We start from the raw sequence: 13,646 nt of genomic DNA, 5'->3' as shown, positions 1-13,646 counted from the left end.
CACAACCCACCATCACTGTGTCTCTTGTTAATACTACTCCTAAACACAACCCACCATCACTGTGTCTCATGTTAATACTACTCTTAAACACAACCCCCCATCACTGTCATGTTAATTATACTCCTAAACACAACCAACCATCACTGTGTCTCATGTTAATACTACTCCTAAACACAACCCACCATCACTGTCTCATGTTAATACTACTCCTAAACACAACCCACCATCACTGTGTCTCATATTAATCCTACTTCTAAACACAACCCACCATCACTGTGTCGCATGTTAATGCTACTCCTAAACACAACCCACCATCACTGTGTTTCATGTTAATACTACTCCTAAACACAACCCACCATCACTGTGTTTCATGTTAATACTACTCCTAAACACAACCCGCCATCACTGTGTTTCATGTTAATACAACACCTAAACACAACCCACCATCACTGTGTCTCATGTTAATACTACTCCTAAACACAACCCACCATCACTGTGTCTCATGTTAATACTACTCCTAAACACAACCCACCATCACTGTGTCTCATGTTAATACTACTCCTAAACACAACCCATCATCACTGTGTCTCATGTTAATACTACTCCTAAGCACAACCCACCATCACTGTGTCTCATGTTAATACTACTCCTAAACACAACCCCCATCACTGTGTCTCATGTTAATACTACTCCTAAACACATCCCACCATCACTGTATCTCATGTTAATACTACTCCTAAACACAACAAACCATCACTGTGTCTCACATTAATACTACTCCTAACTCATTCCACCGTCACTGTGCCTCATGTTAAAATTAGTCCTAAACACAACCCATCATCACCTTGTCTCATGTAAATACTACTCCTAAACCCAACCCACCGTCACTGTGTATTACGTTAATACTACTCCTAAACACAACCCACCGTCACTGTGTATCATGTTAATACTACTCTTTAAAACAACCCACCGTCACTGTGTCTTATGTTAATTCTACCCCTAAACACAACCCACCATCACGTTGTCTTATGTTAATACTACTCCTAAACACAACCCACCATCACTTTTTCTTACGTAAATACTACTCCTAAACACAACCCATCATCACTGTGTCTCATGTTAATACTACTCCTAAGCACAACCCACCATCACTGTGTCTCATGTTAATACTGCTCCTAAACACAACCCACCATCACCGTGTCTCATGTAAATACTACTCCTAAACACAACAAACCATCACTGTGTCTCACATTAATAATACTCCTAAACACAAATCACCGTCACTGTTTCTCATGTTAAAATTAGTCCTAAACACAACCCATCGTCACCTTGTCTCATGTTAATACTACTCCTAAACACAACCAACCATCACTGTGTCTCATGTAAATACTACTCCTAAACACAACCCACTGGGCACTGTGTCTAATGTTAATATTACTCCTAAACACAACCCACCATCACTGTGTATCATGTTAATACTACTCTTTAAAACAAGACACCGTCACTGTGTCTTATGTTAATACTACCCCTAAACACAACCCACCATCACGTTGTCTCATGTTAATACTACTCCTAAACACAACCCACCATCACTACATCTCATTTTAGCATTCCTACTAAACACAACCCACCATCACTGTGTCTCATGTTAATACTACTCATGAACACAACAACCATCACGTTACCTCATGTTACAACTACTCCTAAACACAACCCAACGTCACTGTGTCTCATATTAATACTACTCTTTAATACAACCCACCGTCACTGTGTCTCATTACAATACTGCTCCTAAACACAACCAACTGTCACTGTGTCTCATGTTAATACTACTCCTAAACACACCCCACCATCACTGTGTCTCATGTTAATACTACTCCTAAACACAACCCACCATCACTGTCTCATGTTAATACTACTCCTAAACACAACCCACCATCACTTTGTCTCATGTTAATACTACTCCTAAACACAACCCACCATCACTGTCTCATGTTAATACTACTCCTAAACACAACCCACCATCACTGTGTCTCATGTTAATACTACTCCTAAACACAACCCACCATCACTGTCTCATGTTAATACTACTCCTAAACACAACCCACCATCACTGTGTCTCATGTTAATACTACTCGTAAACACAACCCACCATCACTGTGTCTCATGTTAATACTACTCCTAAACACATCCCACCATCACTATGTCTCATGTTAATACTACTCCTAAACACAACCCACCATCACTGTGTCTCATGTTAATACTACTCCTAAACACAACCCACCATCACTTTTTCTTACGTAAATACTACTCCTAAACACAACCCACTGTCACTGTGTCTCATGTAAATACTACTCCTAAACCCCACCCCCTTTCACTACTACTCCTAAACACAACCCACCATCACTGTGTCTCATGTTAATACTACTCCTTAACACAACCCACTGTAACTGTGTCTTATGTTAATACTACTCCTAAACACAACCCACCTTCGCTGTGTCTCATGTTAATACTACTCCTAAATACAACAAACCGTCAATACTACTCCACAATACAACCCACCGTCACTGTGTCTCATTACAATACTGTTCCTAAACACAACCAACTGTCACTGTGTCTCATGTTATAAAAGCAAAAGAAAACTGCACGACTGAATAGGAGAAAAAACAAGCAACAAACAAAGAAGATAGGCTTTTGAAAAATAACTATTTTTCATAAAATTGTAGTTATCTTAGCAAGCTGAATTGTTTACCAGTTGCTAAGCAGTTGCTAGGGACTCTTTTGGAAGAAGCTAGCTAGCTAATGAAGAACAACAAAGAATATCTAGTTAACAGAAGAAAAGAAAGAGAAAATCAGGACAGAAGAAAAGGGATATCAAAGTGAAACAGTTTTCTAAAGACACAGGAGACAATAATACAAGAAACAACACTTCTGTAGCTTGTCAACTATGTGTCTGTCTATCCCTGTTCTCTCCTCTCTGCACAGGCCATACAAACACTTCACACCGCGTGGCCGCTGCCACTCTAACCTGGTGGTCCCAGCGCGCACGACCCACGTGGAGTTCCAGGTCTCCGGCAGCCTCTGGAACTGCCGGTCTGCAGCCAACAAGGCTGAGTTCATCTCAGCCTATGCTACCCTCCAGTCCCTAGACTTCCTGGCGCTGACGGAAACATGGATTACCACAGATAACACTGCTACTCCTACTGCTCTCTCTTCGTCTGCCCAAGTGTTCTCGCATACCCCTAGAGCATCGAGCCAGCGGGGTGGTGGCACTGGAATCCTCATCTCTCCCAAGTGGACATTCTCTCTTTCTCCCCTGACCCATCTGTCTATCTCCTCATTTGAATTCCATGCTGTCACAGTTACCAGCCCTTTCAAGCTTAACATCCTTATCATTTATCGCCCTCCAGGTTCCCTTGGAGAGTTCATCAATGAGCTTGACGTCTTGATAAGTTCCTTTCCTGAGGATGGCTCACCTCTCACAGTTCTGGGTGACTTTAACCTCCCCACGTCTACCTTTGACTCATTCCTCTCTGCCTCCTTCTTTCCACTCCTCTCCTCTTTTGACCTCACCCTCTCACCTTCCCCCCCTACTCACAAGGCAGGCAATACGCTTGACCTCATCTTTACTAGATGCTGTTCTTCCACTAATCTCATTGCAACTCCCCTCCAAATCTCCGACCACTACCTTGTATCCTTTTCCCTCTTGCTCTCATCCAACACTTCTCACTCTGCCCCTACTCGGATGGTATTGCGCCGTCCCAACCTTCGCTCTCTCTCTCCCGCTACTCTCTCCTCTTCCATCCTATCATCTCTTCCCTCTGCTCAAACCTTCTCCAACCTATCTCCTGATTCTGCCTCCTCAACCCTCCTCTCCTCCCTTTCTGCATCCTTTGATTTTCTCTGTCCCCTATCCTCCAGGCCGGCTCGGTCCTCCCCTCCTGCTCCGTGGCTCGACGACTCACTACGAGCTCACAGAACAAGGCTCCGGGCAGCCGAGCGGAAATGGAGGAAAACTCGCCTCCCCTGCGGACCTGGCATCCTTTCACTCACTCCTCTCTACATTCTCCTCTTCTGTCTCTGCTGCTAAAGCCACTTTCTACCACTCTAAATTCCAAGCATCTGCCTCTAACCCTAGGAAGCTCTTTGCTACCTTCTCCTCCCTCCTGAATCCTCCTCCCCCTCCCCCCCTCCTCCCTCTCTGCGGATGACTTCGTCAACCATTTTGAAAAGAAGGTTGACGATATCCGATCCTCGTTTGCTAAGTCAAACGACACCGCTGGTCCTGCTCACACTGCCCTACCCTGTGCTTTGACCTCTTTCTCCCCTCTCTCTCCAGATGAAATCTCGCGTCTTGTGACGGCCGGCCGCCCAACAACCTGCCCACTTGACCCTATCCCCTCCTCTCCTCTCCAGACCATTTCCGGAGACCTTCTCCCCTTCCTCACCTCGCTCATCAACTCATCCTTGACCGCTGGCTACGTCCCTTCCGTCTTCAAGAGAGCGAGAGTTGCACCCCTTCTCAAAAAACCTACACTCGATCCCTCCGATGTCAACAACTACAGACCAGTATCCCTTCTTTCTTTTCTCTCCAAAACTCTTGAACGTGCCGTCCTTGGCCAACTCTCCTGCTATCTCTCTCAGAATGACCTTCTTGATCCTAATCAGTCAGGTTTCAAGACTGGGCATTCAACTGAGACTGCTCTTCTCTGTGTCACGGAGGCTCTCCGCACTGCTAAAGCTAACTCTCTCTCCTCTGCTCTCATCCTTCTTGACCTATCTGCTGCCTTTGATACTGTGAACCATCAGATCCTCCTCTCCACCCTCTCCGAGTTGGGCATCTCCGGCGCGGCCCACGCTTGGATTGCGTCCTACCTGACAGGTCGCTCCTACCAGGTGGCGTGGCGAGAATCTGTCTCCACACCATGCGCTCTCACCACTGGTGTCCCCCAGGGCTCAGTTCTAGGCCCTCTCCTATTCTCGCTATACACCAAGTCACTTGGCTCTGTCATATCCTCACATGGTCTCTCCTATCATTGCTATGCAGACGACACACAATTAATCTTCTCCTTTCCCCCTTCTGATAACCAGGCGGCGAATCGCATCTCTGCATGTCTGTCAGACATATCAGTGTGGATGACGGATCACCAGCTCAAGCTGAACCTCGGCAAGACGGAGCTGCTCTTCCTCCCGGGGAAGGACTGCCCGTTCCATGATCTCTCCATCACGGTTGACAACTCCCTTGTGTCCTCCTCCCAGAGTGCTAAGAACCTTGGCGTGATCCTGGACAACACCCTGTCGTTCTCCACTAACATCAAGGCGGTGACCCGATCCTGTAGGTTCATGCTCTACAACATTCGCAGAGTACGACCCTGCCTCACACAGGAAGCGGCGCAGGTCCTAATCCAGGCACTTGTCATCTCCCGTCTGGATTACTGCAACTCGCTGTTGGCTGGGCTCCCTGCCTGTGCCATTAAACCCCTACAACTCATCCAGAACGCCGCAGCCCGTCTGGTGTTCAACCTTCCCAAGTTCTCTCACGTCACCCCGCTCCTCCGCTCTCTCCACTGGCTTCCAGTTGAAGCTCGCATCCGCTACAAGACCATGGTGATTGCCTACGGAGCTGTGAAGGGAACGGCACCTCCATACCTTCAGGCTCTGATCAGGCCCTACACCCAAACAAGGGCACTGCGTTCATCCACCACTGGCCTGCTGGCCCCCCTACCTCTGAGGAAGCACAGTTCCCGCTCAGCCCAGTCAAAACTGTTCGCTGCTCTGGCACCCCAATGGTGGAACAAGCTCCCTCACGACGCCAGGACAGCGGAGTCAATCACCACCTTCCGGAGACACCTGAAACCCCACCTCTTTAAGGAATACCTAGGATAGGATAAAGTAATCCTTCTAACCCCCCCCCCTTAAAAGATTTAGATGCACTATTGTAAAGTGGTTGTTCCACTGGATATCATAAGGTGAATGCACCATTTTGTAAGTCGCTCTGGATAAGAGCGTCTGCTAAATGACTTAAATGTAAATGTAAATGTAATGTTAATACTACTCCTAAACACAACCCACCATCACTGTGTCTCATGTTAATACGACTCCTAAACACAACCCACCATCACCGTGTCTCATGTTAATACTACTCCTAAACACAAGCCACCATCACTGTGTCTCGTGTTAATACTACTCCTAAACACAACCCACCATCACTGTGTCTCATGTTAATACTACTCCTAAACACAACCCACCATCACTGTGTCTCATGTTAATACTACTCCTAAACACAAGCCACCATCACTGTGTCTCGTGTTAATACTACTCCTAAACACAACCCACCATCACTGTCTCATGTTAATACTACTCCTAAACACAACCCACCATCACTGTGTCTCATGTTAATACTACTCCTAAACACAACCCACCATCACTGTGTCTCATGTTAATACTACTCCTAAACACAACCCACCATCACTGTGTCTCATGTTAATACTACTCCTAAACACAACCCACCATCACTGTGTCTCATGTTAATACTACTCCTAAACACATCCCACCATCACTGTGTTTCATGTAAATTCCTGAGCTCTTAGGAAGCATCCAGTCAATCAATCTTACTTCTATTTTCACTCTTACTTTAGTCAATTTTCTAGAAAGTCTCCACAGCAATCTATTGCTCTCAGAGTCCTCAACACAGCATGTAAAGCATTATACTTTAAACCACGTCATTAAACTCATGGAAGTTGAAGAGGAAATTAACTACTTTAAAATGGATACAGTCCTCAGTGATGCTGCCCATGCTGTCACAGAAGTCATCATCTTTTTGCACTTAAAAATACATAATAAACCCAAAAATACATGAAACCATTATCCAAAGAGATCTTACAAAGAGATTCACATGCAAAACATAACTCACACTCTAATTCTGTAAATAGGTCTACATTATGTATGTCTAGGTTAACAGACAAACAATCTGTTTGTAGGTCTACATTATGTATGTCTAGGCTAACAGCCAAACAAAACAACAATATAAAAATATTGTCATGCCCTGCAGAATTTGGAATTGTCATGCCCAACAAAAATTTGAATTGCCATGCCTGGCAGAAGTTTGATGACTAGAAACAAATAATAATGAAAAGATAGACATCATCCATCGTACTTACAGCGTGAGGAGAGAGAGGGGAGGTGAGCTTACTGTCCAAGAAGAGAATGAAACAGAAGGGTGTGAGTTCTGTGGTTGACAGCAACTTAATGTACTGAGGGGCTGAAAGGTGCTGCAGAGCTGGCTTCCTGTTTTCATGATGTCTCTTCCTGGCAACCAACATGTCGGCGAAGGGCTTTAAGAAAGGTGTGAACATCTTCAGGAGGAGAGAGAGGGACTTTACAAGAAATGTCTGTCTTATATGTCATAGGCTACTTGTATTTCTTCATTGGTGGCTACAATATGGAGAGGGGATAGATGGATCCCTCCTGAGAGGTTTGAGAAACAGTAGTTCTGGTGGGGGTGGTGTTCATTCCCCAAACATGTTGCTAAAACTGTATTTGGTTTTTATAACACCGTTATACATAACCTTTCTGAATAATGACATTACATTAATAATGACACTACATATGATTTGATTATTGTATTCTGTATTTTATTATGAATTAGTACAACTGATTTACATAATAAAACAGTAATTTGTACACACAGCTCCCCCACATGCTGAGAGGATACAGACAGATTGTCATTTTACATTGATGCTCTCAAACAGTCATTCTGTACTCCTCATATTGTCACTTTAGTCAACTTCAATTGTATTAGTCCACTGAACAGACATGTATTAGTCCACTGAACAGACATGTATTAGTCCACTGAACAGACATGTATTAGTCCACTGAACAGACATGTATTAGTCCACTGAACATACATCTATTAGTCCACTGAACAGACATGTATTAGTCCACTGAACATACATGTACAGTATAAATTCACTGAACTGAAGATATGGGCCTCGTTCTAATATCCACAGTAGCACACTACTTGTTTCAGTTTAGGTGGTCTAGTGTGGATGTTACAACACCACATGGACACTGGGGGCGTTCCAGGCTGACGACATTGCAGTCAATCTGTGCGCACCAACCAATGGTTGTGTGCCACATCATCGATTGTGCAGTCGGGAATCACGGGTTAACTGATATCTTAAACACAAACACCTATCCAGGCATTGTGAGATCTGGCAGGCGACTGCAATATAGTCTGCCTGGAACATGCCCTATATTCAATTGTAATTCAATTCAAAAACAGCTCAGGCCGAGGGAGAGGGGAAAGGAAATCAGAGGAGCACTGCTCTTCACTTTGATTGACACTTCACACACTCATACTGTACGTCCAGTGTTCTGTGTGTCAGAGGACTACAAAAGTGGTGATACCACCCAACACCCCCATTCTATCCAAGCTTCCTGTTCCCTTTTAAAGTAGGTACACGGTCCCTCTTCCTCAATCTTCATTTTCATTATTCTGTTCTTCCTCTTCCTCCTCTTCTTCCTCCCTCTGTTATATCCGGACGGTGCGTGATGTGCAGGGTGTTCAGGTTAGTCTGGGTGGTCAGGGTGGTCAGGGTTGCCATGGTTTCCTGTCTCTTCCTCTATGGTCAGGCTTGTGTTTGATGTGACATTTGTCACCATAGAGACAGCCAGTGGTCCTCCAGAAGAAACACTCATCACCATTGATGGGATCCATCCTCCTGGGCCTGGGAGAGAGACACAAACAGTATAAAAACACAATCCTGTCCCCACCTTCTGTCAGTTGTCTGTAATTTTGTACAATTCATGGCCCCTAGATTAGTAACAATTTAGAATAAAACATTATAAATGCTTAAATATGTTTATAAATTATAGTTGATGTTTTGACAGAGGCTGAGGAGGTGTTGAGGTCTGAGGAGAGGACCGAGCGGTCTGGGTACCTAATCACCAGTCTGGTGCTCTCCAGCTCCACCCCCTGGACAGTAGGACAAACAGCAGCCACAGTCAAAATACATACAACAGCATCCACAGTCAAAATACATACAATAGCAACCAAAGTCAAAATACATACAACAGCATCCACAGTCAAAATCCATGCAATAGCAACCAAAGTCAAAATACATACAACAGCATCCACAGTCAAAATCCATGCAATAGCAACCAAAGTCAAAATACATACAACAGCATCCACAGTCAAAATACATACAATAGCAACCAAAGTCAAAATACATACAACAGCATCCACAGACAAAATCCATACAATAGCAACCAAAGTCAAAATACATACAACAGCATCCACAGTCAAAATACACACAACAGCAGCCACTGTCAAAATGCATACAATAGCAACCAAAGTCAAAATACATACAACAGCATCCACAGACAAAATCCATACAATAGCAACCAAAGTCAAAATACATACAACAGCATCCACAGTCAAAATACATACAACAGCAGCCACTGTCAAAATACATTAAATGGAACCAATAGCATAGTCCCAAAAGTTCAATGGAACCAATAACAGAGTCAAAAAAGTACAATGGAACCAATAGCCTACTCCCAATAGTACAATGGAACCAATAGCATTGTCCCAATAGTACAAAGGAACCAATAGCATATTCCCAAAAGTACAATCTCCTAAAGTGCATGCTAAATAATTGAAAGCACATCTCACATAGTTAAATGCATTTGACAGCATTATGTTTCATCCCACCACTCACCTGGAGCCTCTCCAAGGCGTGAGCAGCCATGTTGGAATTCTTGATGTTGACAAAGGCACATAATCTTTCATGTAGAACTCTGATACTCCCTATCTCACCACACATATAACCACAACTAGGGAGAGACAGAACATAGAGAGTATTAGAGTTCTACATTATATTTCTATGTTATTTACTGTAGATGAGGGGAGATAGAATTAGAATGTAGAACTCCGATACTCTCTCCCCACACCTACAGTACAGAACATAGAATTAGAATGTAGAACTCTGATACTCTCTCCCCACACCTACAGTACAGAACATAGAATTAGAATGTAGAACTCTGACACGATCTCCCCTCACCTACAGTACAGAACATAGAATTAGAATGTAGAACTGTGATACTCTCTATGTTCTGTACTGTAGGTGAGGGGAGATAGAATTAGAATGTTGAACTCTGAAAGTCGTCCTGTAAGTCGCTCTGGATAAGAGCGTCTGTTAACTAACATGTAGTTAGAGATGCAGATACTGAACTAAAACAGATAGAAATGGAGCATGATGGTCATACGTTTTGAAGAGGTCCAACATGTGTTTCTCAGTGAGGTCCATGGTGACGTACCCCACCCAGAGACAGGGACAGGGGGACCTGAGGATGAGAGGAAGGGAGGGGACCATGGTCAGAATAAATCCATTACAGCAACCTTACAACAACAGAACATTATGAATGTGACCTAGATGGCACCCTAACCCCTACACAGTGCACTATGGTTGACCAAGACCATGAGGTTCTGGTAGAAAGTAGTGCACTATGTAAGAATAGGGTGCTATTTTGCACAGTCTATAGAACCTATAGCTGTAGGTATATACACTCACATTAAATTATGTAGAATTTAGATGTGGAATAACCAAACAACAGACTGGGTGTGGGGAGGAGAGGTCCACCACTGGAGTCCTGAGGGGAGGAGATGTCCACCACTGGAGTCCTGAGGGGAGGAGATGTCCACCACTGTAGTCCTGAGGGGAGGAGAGGTCCACCACTGGAGTCCTGAGGGGAGGATAGGTCCACCACTGGAGTACTGAGGGGAGGAGAGGTTCACCACTGGAGTCCCGAGGGGAGGAGAGGTCCACCACTGTAGTCCTGAGGAGGGGGGGTCCACCACTGGAGTCCTGAGAGGAGGAGAGGTCCACCACTGGAGTCCTGAGGAGAGAAGAGGTCCACCACTGGAGTCCCGAGGGGAGGAGAGGTCCACCACTGGAGTCCCGAGGGGAGGAGAGGTCCACCACTGGAGTCCTGAGGGGAGGAGAGGTCCACCACTGGAGTCCTGAGGGGAGGAGAGGTCCACCACTGGAGTCCTGAGGGGAGGAGATGTCCACCACTGCAGTCCTGAGGGGCGGAGAGGTCCACCACTGGAGTCCTGAGGGGAGGAGAGGTCTACCACTGCAGTCCTGAGGGGAGGAGATGGCCACCACTGGAGTCGTGAGGGGATGAGAGGTCCACCACTGGAGTCCTGAGGGGTGGAGAGCTCCACCACTGTAGTCCTGAGAGGGGAGCCGAGAGCAGCCTGCACTGTTGTAAACTTCTCCAGCAGCAACGATCTCTGCACCTCCTCAAAGGTAAAGGGGAGGGAGGGGAGGGAGAGAGAGAGAGAGGATGGGGAGAGAGGGGAGATGAAGCGAGAGACAGCAGGGGGAAGAGAGGGGGAAATAAGATGAGTGGGGAGAGGGAGAAGAGATTGAGAGTCAGATTTCACCGACAGACACACACTCACTGTCAGCAATGTCCACTTTCACAGTAGAGAGCTCAGACACTGACCTTTAACCCATCAGTGCACTCCCCTTGAGGAAGTATCCCTTGGCCAATAGGGGCGAGCTGTATGGACTTCTGAGCATCTGATAGGGCAGAGGGGTAGAGCTCCAGACACCATTAGGAGTACAAACCATTCCCAAAGAAATACAAGAAATGAGATCAAAGTAGAAATAGTCCAGATCTTTACCACCTAGTAAATCTGTTTGACAACTTACATTAGAGTACTCCTTCAATAGTCTGGGGAGCAACATACCCATACCACACACACACAGACGCAGGCATCCATACGCGCACACCCATTCAATGTCTGAACTACTGGGAAAGAATCTGGCAAGTTCTATGTATGTATGTGTGCACGTGTGCATGTGTGTATTTGTGTGTGTGTGTATGTATGTATGTATGTATGTATGTATGTATGTATGTATGTATGTATGTATGTATGTATGTATGTATGTATGTATGTATGTGTGTGTGTGTGTGTGTGTGTGTGTGTGTGTGTGTGTGTGTGCCTTGCAACTCATGTTTATGTGGTTCAATGGCACCATCATGTGTCCAATAGGCAGAAATACAAGAACCGAGCTGTATGGATATAGTTATGAATCAATGTAAATTAACAACATTTACAACATGATGCTTATACTGTATTCAATGTATCTAAAATACGTAATAATTAATAATTAATTATTTGACAATAAAACAAGAAATATCATGACACTGAACAATATGGTATTACATAATATAAAATATCAAATGCCCAATAATATCTGACACCAATACAAAGTAAAACCTCTTTAAACACATCAGGAGCAACTCGAAAGCTACAAATATTTAAAATCTCCTGTCAATATAATTCCTTTTTGTCACTAAGACAAGCCAATACTTTATATGTTATACAAATCTGGAATTGGTAAAATCCCATGAAAAAAGATAAGCAATACAATCTATAGACAATAAACAGATAAGTTGACCTTTTGAGCCTGTAATCGAACCTACAAATGCTGATGCTCCAGATACTCAACTAGTCTAAAGAAGGCCAGTTTCATTGCTTCTTTAATCAGCAAGCACAACAGTTTTCAGCTGTGCTAACATAATTGCAATATGGTTTTCTAATGATCAATTAGCCTTTTAAAATGATAAACTTGGATTAGCTAACACAACGTGCCATTGGAACACAGAAGTGATGGTTGCTGATAATGGGCCTCTGTATGCCTATGTAGATTTTCCATTAAACATCTGCCATTTCCAGGTACAATAGTCATTTACAACATTAACAATGTCTACACTGCATTTCTGATCAATTTGATGTTATTTTAATGGGCAATTTTTTTTGCTTTTCTTTCAAAAACAAGGAAGTTTTAAGTGTCCCCAAACTTTTGAACGGTAGTGCACATACTGTATTTATCATTAGGAGAACAATCTAAATTCCAGCATTTACTCAAAAGCTAAAGCTCATTGTTTTAAACCTTCTAGATTAGAAAGCAATATCATAGTAAGAGAAGAGCATTGTGAGGCGTAGCTTTGGTTTGATGCTGTTTCTCTTCAGTCCAGGTTCTGTGGTGGTTCTCTTCAGTCCATGTTCTGTGGTGGTTCTCTTCAGTCCAGGTTCTGTTTTGTTTCTCTTCAGTCCAGGTTCTGTGGTGGTTCTCTTCAGTCCAGGTTCTGTGGTGGTTCTCTTCATTCCAGGTTCTGTTGTGGTTCTCTTCTGTCCAGGTTCTGTTGTGTTTGTCCACACTTTATTGTTGTAGTTGCTGAGTTGATAAGCATCACTCAGTGAGGTGTGAAAGATAACTATTTAAAGTGAAGTGGAGACTCCTAACAGAACACACCAGAATAACATTATTATTCTTAACCTTTTAGAAATGTCTGTATATTATTAAACAGAGCAACTAAAAGATAAGAATGAGACCATACCTGCTACAGACCAGAGAAAGACCACCAACACACTTCCTGCTGTTCTCAAGGCCATTGTTGCATCTCCCACCCTGCAGTCTTAGAAACATAAACAACAACTCACTCTATAGCTGGTGAATTAATCCACCTGATACACTGAAGTAGAAACTGTAAATGGGGTACAGGGCCTCATGACTGAAAATGAACCAGGCTCATATTGTGTTGTGTTGAATTGTGCTTAATCTTGG

At 44.0% G+C, this 13,646-nt stretch overlaps 1 long non-coding RNA gene across 1 annotated transcript; it reads right to left on the bottom strand.

Annotated features, from left to right (window-relative positions):
* Positions 1-13,200: 13,200 nt before the first annotated feature.
* On the bottom strand, positions 13,201-13,646 carry LOC123725442 (uncharacterized). Its single transcript, XR_006757907.1, has 2 exons — positions 13,420-13,646; positions 13,201-13,320 (listed from the first exon to the last, which is right to left on the bottom strand). It is a non-coding gene; the product is annotated as an uncharacterized lncRNA (long non-coding RNA).

The sequence above is a fragment of the Salmo salar genome, chromosome ssa12 (assembly GCF_905237065.1).
Source record: "Salmo salar chromosome ssa12, Ssal_v3.1, whole genome shotgun sequence".
NCBI lineage: Eukaryota > Metazoa > Chordata > Actinopteri > Salmoniformes > Salmonidae > Salmo > Salmo salar.
The sequence above is the reverse complement of the archived record's forward strand: the minus strand, read 5'-3'. Positions and strand labels throughout refer to the sequence as shown.